Source organism: Tachyglossus aculeatus, chromosome 4 (assembly GCF_015852505.1).
Source record: "Tachyglossus aculeatus isolate mTacAcu1 chromosome 4, mTacAcu1.pri, whole genome shotgun sequence".
In the NCBI taxonomy this organism is placed as follows: Eukaryota; Metazoa; Chordata; class Mammalia; order Monotremata; family Tachyglossidae; genus Tachyglossus; species Tachyglossus aculeatus.
Genome location: NC_052069.1, coordinates 133,707,762 through 133,714,104, shown reverse-complemented (window position 1 = coordinate 133,714,104; position 6,343 = coordinate 133,707,762).

Here is a 6,343-nt window from a genome sequence, read left to right as displayed (position 1 = left end):
CGCCCCCCGACCCCGCGCTGCCATTGCGCATGCGCGGCCCTCTGAGGCGACGTCGACTGCGGCCCTGCGCTTTCGTTCCTCCCTTCATTCGTTCAATCCTATTTATTAATAATAATAATAATAATAATGATGATGGTGGCATTTGTTAAGCGCTCACTATGTGCAAAGCACTGTTCTAAGCGCTGGGGAGGATACAAGGTGATGAGGTTGCCCCACTTGAGGGTCACAGTCTTAATCCCCATTTTACAGATGAGGTCACTGAGGCCCAGAGAAGTTAATAATAATAGTGGTGGTATTTGTTAAGCGCTTACTATGTGCAAAGCACTGTTCTAAGCGCTTGGGGAGGTCACAAGGTGATCAGGCTGTCCCACAGGGGGCTCACAGTCTCCATCCCCATTTTCCAGATGAGGTCACTGAGGCACAGAGAAATTAATAATAATAATACTAATAATAGTGGTATTTCTTAAGCGCTTACTATGTGCAAAGCACTGTTCTAAGCGCTGGGGAGGTCACAAGGTGATCAGGTTGTCCCCCGGGGGGCTCACAGTCTTCATCCCCGTTTTCCAGATGAGGTCACTGAGGCCCAGAGAAGTTAAGTGACTTAATAATAATGGCATTTATTAAGCGCTCACTATGTGCAAAGCACTGTTTGAAGCGCTGGGGAGGTCACAAGGTGATCAGGTTGTCCCCCGGGGGGCTCACAGTCTTCATCCCCGTTTTCCAGATGAGGTCACTGAGGCACAGAGAAGTTAAGTGACTTATAATAATAATAATGATGGCATTTATTAAGCGCTCACTATGTGCCAAGCACTGTTCTAAGCGCGGAGGAGGTGACAAGGTGATCAGGTTGTCCCAAGGGGGGCTCACAGTCTTCATCCTCATTTTGCAGATGAGGTCACTGAGGCCCAGAGAAGTTGTGACTTATAATAACGATAATAATAATAATAATAATGAGAAGTGAAGTGACTCGCACAAAGTCACACAGCTAACGAGTGGCGGGTACGGGATTTGAACCCACGGCCTCTGACTCCAAAGCCCGGGCTCTTTCCACTGAACCAGGCACGCCGCTTCTCAATCAATCAATCGTATTTATTGAGCGCTTACTGTGTGGAGAGCACTGTACTAAGCGCTTGGGAAGTACGAGTTGGCAACATATAGTCTCCACGTTTTGTTTTGTTGTCTGTCTCCCCCTTCTAGACTGTGAGCCCGTTGTTGGGTAGGGACCGTCTCTATATGTTGCCAACTTGGACTTCCCAAGCGCTTAGTACAGTGCTCTGCACACAGTAAGCGCTCAATAAATACGATTGATTGATTGATTGATTAGAAGCAGCGTGACTCTGTGGAAAGAGCCCGGGCTTTGGAGTCAGAGGTCATAGGTTCAAATTCCGGCTCCCCCAATTGTCAGCTGGGTGACTTCGGGCAAGTCACTTCACCTCTCTGGGCCTCAGTTCCCTCCTCTGTAAAATGGAGATGAAGACTGTGAGTTATTAAGTCTGTGGATTATTATGTATTATTATTATTGGTGCCGTCGAGTTGTTTCCGATTCACAGCGACTCCACGGATTCACTCTCCCCAGAACGTCCTGTCCTCGGCCATTCATTCATTCATTCAGTCGTATTTATGGAGGGCTTACTGTGTGCAGAAGGCCTCCAGGAGGCCTTCCCAGATTGAGCCCCTTCCTTCCTCTCCCCCTCGCCCCCCTCTCCATCCCCCCGTCTTACTTCCTTCCCTTCCCCACAGCATCTGTATATATGTATATATGTTTGTACATATTTATTACTCTATTTATTTTACTTGTACATATCTATTCTATTTAGTTTATTTTGTTAGTATGTTTGGTTTTGTTCTCTGTCTCCCCCTTTTAGACTGTGAGCCCGCTGTTGGGTAGGGACTGTCTCTATATGTTGCCAACTTGGACTTCCCAAGCGCTTAGTACAGTGCTCTGCACAAAGTAAGCGCTCAATAAATACGATTGATTGATTGATTGATTGCAGAGCACTGTACTAAGCGCTTGGGAAGTACAGTGCCCCCCGTACACAGGCCACGCCCCCTATTTAGGCCACGACCCGGACCCACCCAGCTGCCATTGCGCATGCGCGGCCCTGTGAGAGACCGGTGGGTTATTATTATATTATTATTATTATTATTATTATTATTATTAATTATTATCAGTGCTGTCGAGTCGTTTTCAATTCACAAAGACTCCACGGATCCGCTCTCTCCAGAACGTCCTGTCCATTCATTCATTCATTCAGTCGTATTTCTGGAGCACTTACTGTGTGCAGAGCACTGGACTACTCACTGGGGAAGCGTGGCCCGGTGGAAAGAGCCCGGGCTTTGGAGTCAGAGGTCATGGGTTCAAATGCCGACTCTGCCAACTGTCAGCTGTGTGACTTTGGGCAAGTCACTTAACGTCTCTGGGCCTCAGTGACCTAATCTGTAAAATGGGGATGAAAACTGTGAGCCCCCCGCCCCCCCGTGGGACAACCTGATCACCTTGTAACCTCCCCAGCGCTTAGAACAGTGTTTGGCACGTAGTAAGCTCTTAACAAATACCATTTTTATTATGGGTTCAAATCCTGAATCGGCACCAATTGTCAGCTGTGTGACTTTGGGCAAGTCGCTTAACTTCTCTGTACCTCAGTTACCTCATCTGTAACCTGGGGATTAAGACTGTGAGCCCCCCCATGGGACAACCTGATCACCTTGTGACCTCCCCAGCGCTTAGAGCAGTGCTTGGCACATAGTATGCTCTTAACAAATACCATCTTTATTATGGGTTCAAATCCTGAATCGGTGTCAATTGTCAGCTGTGTGACTTTGGGCAAGTCGCTTAACTTCTCTGTGCCTCAGTTACCTCATCTGCAAACTGGGGATTAAGACTGTGAGCCCCACGTGGGACAACCTTGATTACCTTGTATTCCCCCCCACCCAGCGCTTAGAACAGTGCTTGGAACATAGTAAGCGCTTAACAAATACCATCATCATTATTATTATTATTGTTGCAACGCCCCCTTACGCAGGCCACGCCCCCTGTTTAGGCCACGCCCCTCCACCGGCCCCTGGGACTCCTGCTGCCATTGCGCATGCGCGGACCTGAGAGGCGCCGTTGGATGTGGTCCAGCGCCCTCGTGCGGTGGGTTATTATTATTATTATTATTATTATTATTATTATTATTATTATTATTATTATTAGTGCCGTCATTTCCGATTCACAGCGACTCCGCAGACACACTCTCTCCAGAACGTCCTGTACTCGGTCATTCATTCATTCGTTTATGGAAAGCTTGCTGTGCGTAGAGCACTGTGCTAAGCGCTTGGGAAGTACAGCGCCCCCTTACGCAGGCCACGCCCCCTGCTTAGGCCACGCCCCCTCCGCCGGCGCGCGCCCCTGGGACCCCTGCTGCCATTGCGCATGTGCGGGCCTGTGAGACGATGTTGAATCTGGTCCAGCGCCCTCGTGCGGTGGGTTATTATTAGTATTATTATTATTATTATTATTAGTGTCGTCGAGTCATTTCCGATTCACACCGACTCCGCAGACACACTCTCTCCAGAACGTCCTGTACTCGGCCATTCATTCATTCATTCATTTATGGAGCGCTTGCTGTGCGTAGAGCGCTGTACTAAGCGCTTGGGAAGTACAGCGCCCCCTAGCGCAGGCCACGCCCCCTGTTTAGGCCACGCCCCCCACCAGCGCGCGCCCGGGCAACCCCAGCTGCCATTGCGCATGCGCGGCCCTGTGAGGCGATGTTGGCTCTGGCCCAGCCCTTTCGTGGGGTGGGTTATTATTATTATTATTATTAATTATTATTAATCATTATTATTATTATTAGTGCCGTCGAGTCGTTTCCCATTCATCATCATCATCAATCGTATTTATTGAGCGCTTGCTGTGTGCAGAGCACTGTACTAAGCGCTTGGGAAAGTACAGCGCCCCCTTGCGCAGGCCACGCCCCCTTGCGCAGGCTACGCCCCCTGTTTAGGCCACGCCCCCCTCCGGCGCGCGCCCGGGCAACCCCAGCTGCCATTGCGCATGCGCGGCCTTGTGAGGCGACGTTGGCTCTGGCCCAGCGCCTTTGTGGGGTGGGTTATTATTATTTATTATTATTATTAGTGCTGTCGAGTCGTTTCCCATTCATCATCATCATCATCAATCGTATTTATTGAGCGCTTGCTGTGTGCAGAGCACTGTACTAAGCGCTTAGGAAAGTACAGCGCCCCCTTGCGCAGGCCACGCCCCTTTCAGGCCACGCCCCCCGCCGGCGCGCGCCCGGGCAACCCCAGCTGCCATTGCGCATGCGCGGCCCTGTGAGGCGACGTTGGCTCTGGCCCAGCCCTTTCGTGGGGTGGGTTATTATTATTATTATTAATTATTATTAATTATTATTATTATCATTAGTGCCGTCGAGTCGTTTCGCATTCGTCATCATCATCAATCGTATTTATTGAGCGCTGTGTGCAGAGCACTGTACGAAGCGCTTGGGAAGTACAGCGCCCCCTAGCGCAGGCCACGCCCCCTGTTTAGGCCACGACCCCCGCCGGCGCGCGCCCGGGCAACCCCAGCTGCCATTGCGCATGCGCGGCCCTGTGAGGCGACGTTGGCTCTGGCCCAGCCCCTTCGTGGGGTGGGTTATTATTATTATTATTATTATTATTAATAATTATTATTAATTATTATTATTAGTGCCGTCGAGTCGTTTCCCATTCATCATCATCATCAATCGTATTTATTGAGCGCTTGCTGTGTGCAGAGCACTGTACTAGGCGCTTGGGAAAGTACAGCGCCCCCTTGCGCAGGCCACGCCCCCTGTTTAGGCCACGCCCCCCGCCGGCGCGCGCCCGGCAACCCCAGCTGTCGTTGCGCATGCGCGGCCCTGTGAGGAGACGTTGGGTCTGGCCCAGCGCCTTCGTGGGGTGGGTTATTATTATTATTATTAATTATTATTTATTATTATTATTAGTGCCAGAACGTCCTGTCCTCGGCCATTCATTCAGCCGTACTTATGGAGCGCCTACTATGTGCAGAGCAATCAATCAATCGTATTTATTGAGCGCCTACTGTGTGCAGAGCACTGTACTAAGCGCTTGGGAAGTCCAAGTTGGCAACATATAGAGACAGTCCCTACCCAACAATGGGCTCGCAGTCTAAAAGGGGGAGACAGGGAACAAAACCAAACATACTAACAAAATAAAATAAATAGAATAGATAGGTACAAGTAAAATAAATAAATAGAATAATAAATATGTACAAACATATATACAGAGCACTGGACTAGGCAGCTTATAGAGACGGTCCTGACCCAACAACGGCCATAATTCCCAAACTTTCTTACGGGCTGGGCGCTAGTCCCTTCTCAGCTGTGTGACCTTGGGTGAGTCACTTCACTTCTCTAGGCCTCAGTTTCCTCATCTGGGCATTGGGGATGAAGACTGGGCAGTGGGGATGACGAGAAGCAGCGTGGCCCAGCGGAAAGAGCCCGGGCTTTGGAGTCAGAGGTCAGGGGTTCAAATCCCGGCTCTGCCAATTGCCAGCTGTGTGACTTTGGGCAAGTCACTTAACTTCTCTTTGCCTCAGTTACCTCATCTGTAAAATGGGGATGAAGACTGTGAGCCCCACGTGGGACAACCTGATCACCTTGTATTCCCCCCCAGCGCTTAGAACAGTGCTTTGCACAGAGTAAGTGCTCAATAAATGCTATCATTAAGACTGGGAGCCCCGCGGGGGACAATCTGATAGAAGCAGCGTGGCACGGGTTCGGGAGTCAGAGGTCACGGGTTCTAATCGCGGCTCCGCCAATCGTCGGCTGTGTGACTTTGGGCAAGTCACTTCACTTCTCTGTGCCTCAGTTCCCTCATCTGTATATTGCTGATTGAGACTGTGAGCCCCATGTAGGACAATCTGATCACCTTGTATCCTCCCCAACGCTTAGAACAGTGTTTTGCAGTTAGTAAGCGCTTAACAAATGCCATCAGTAGTACTATTATTATTACCCCAGCTCTTAGAACAGTGCTTGGCGCATAGGAAGCACTTACCAAATACCATTATTATTATTATTGTTCCATTAGCATTATTATGGTCTCTGTCCATCTAACTGTCGGTCTGCCTCTTCCACGTTTTCCCCGGACTTTTCCCAGCATTAGTGTCTTCTCCAGAGAATTAGTCCTCCCGATGATGTGTCCAAAACACACTAATCTGTGTCGAGTCATTTGGCCTTCCGAAGACCACTTTGGCTTTCTTTGCTCCGAATTGTGCTTTCCAAGCGCTTAGTAAAGCGCTCTGCACACAGTAGGCACTCAATAAATGCGATTGAATGAATGAATGAATGAATGAATGCTCCAA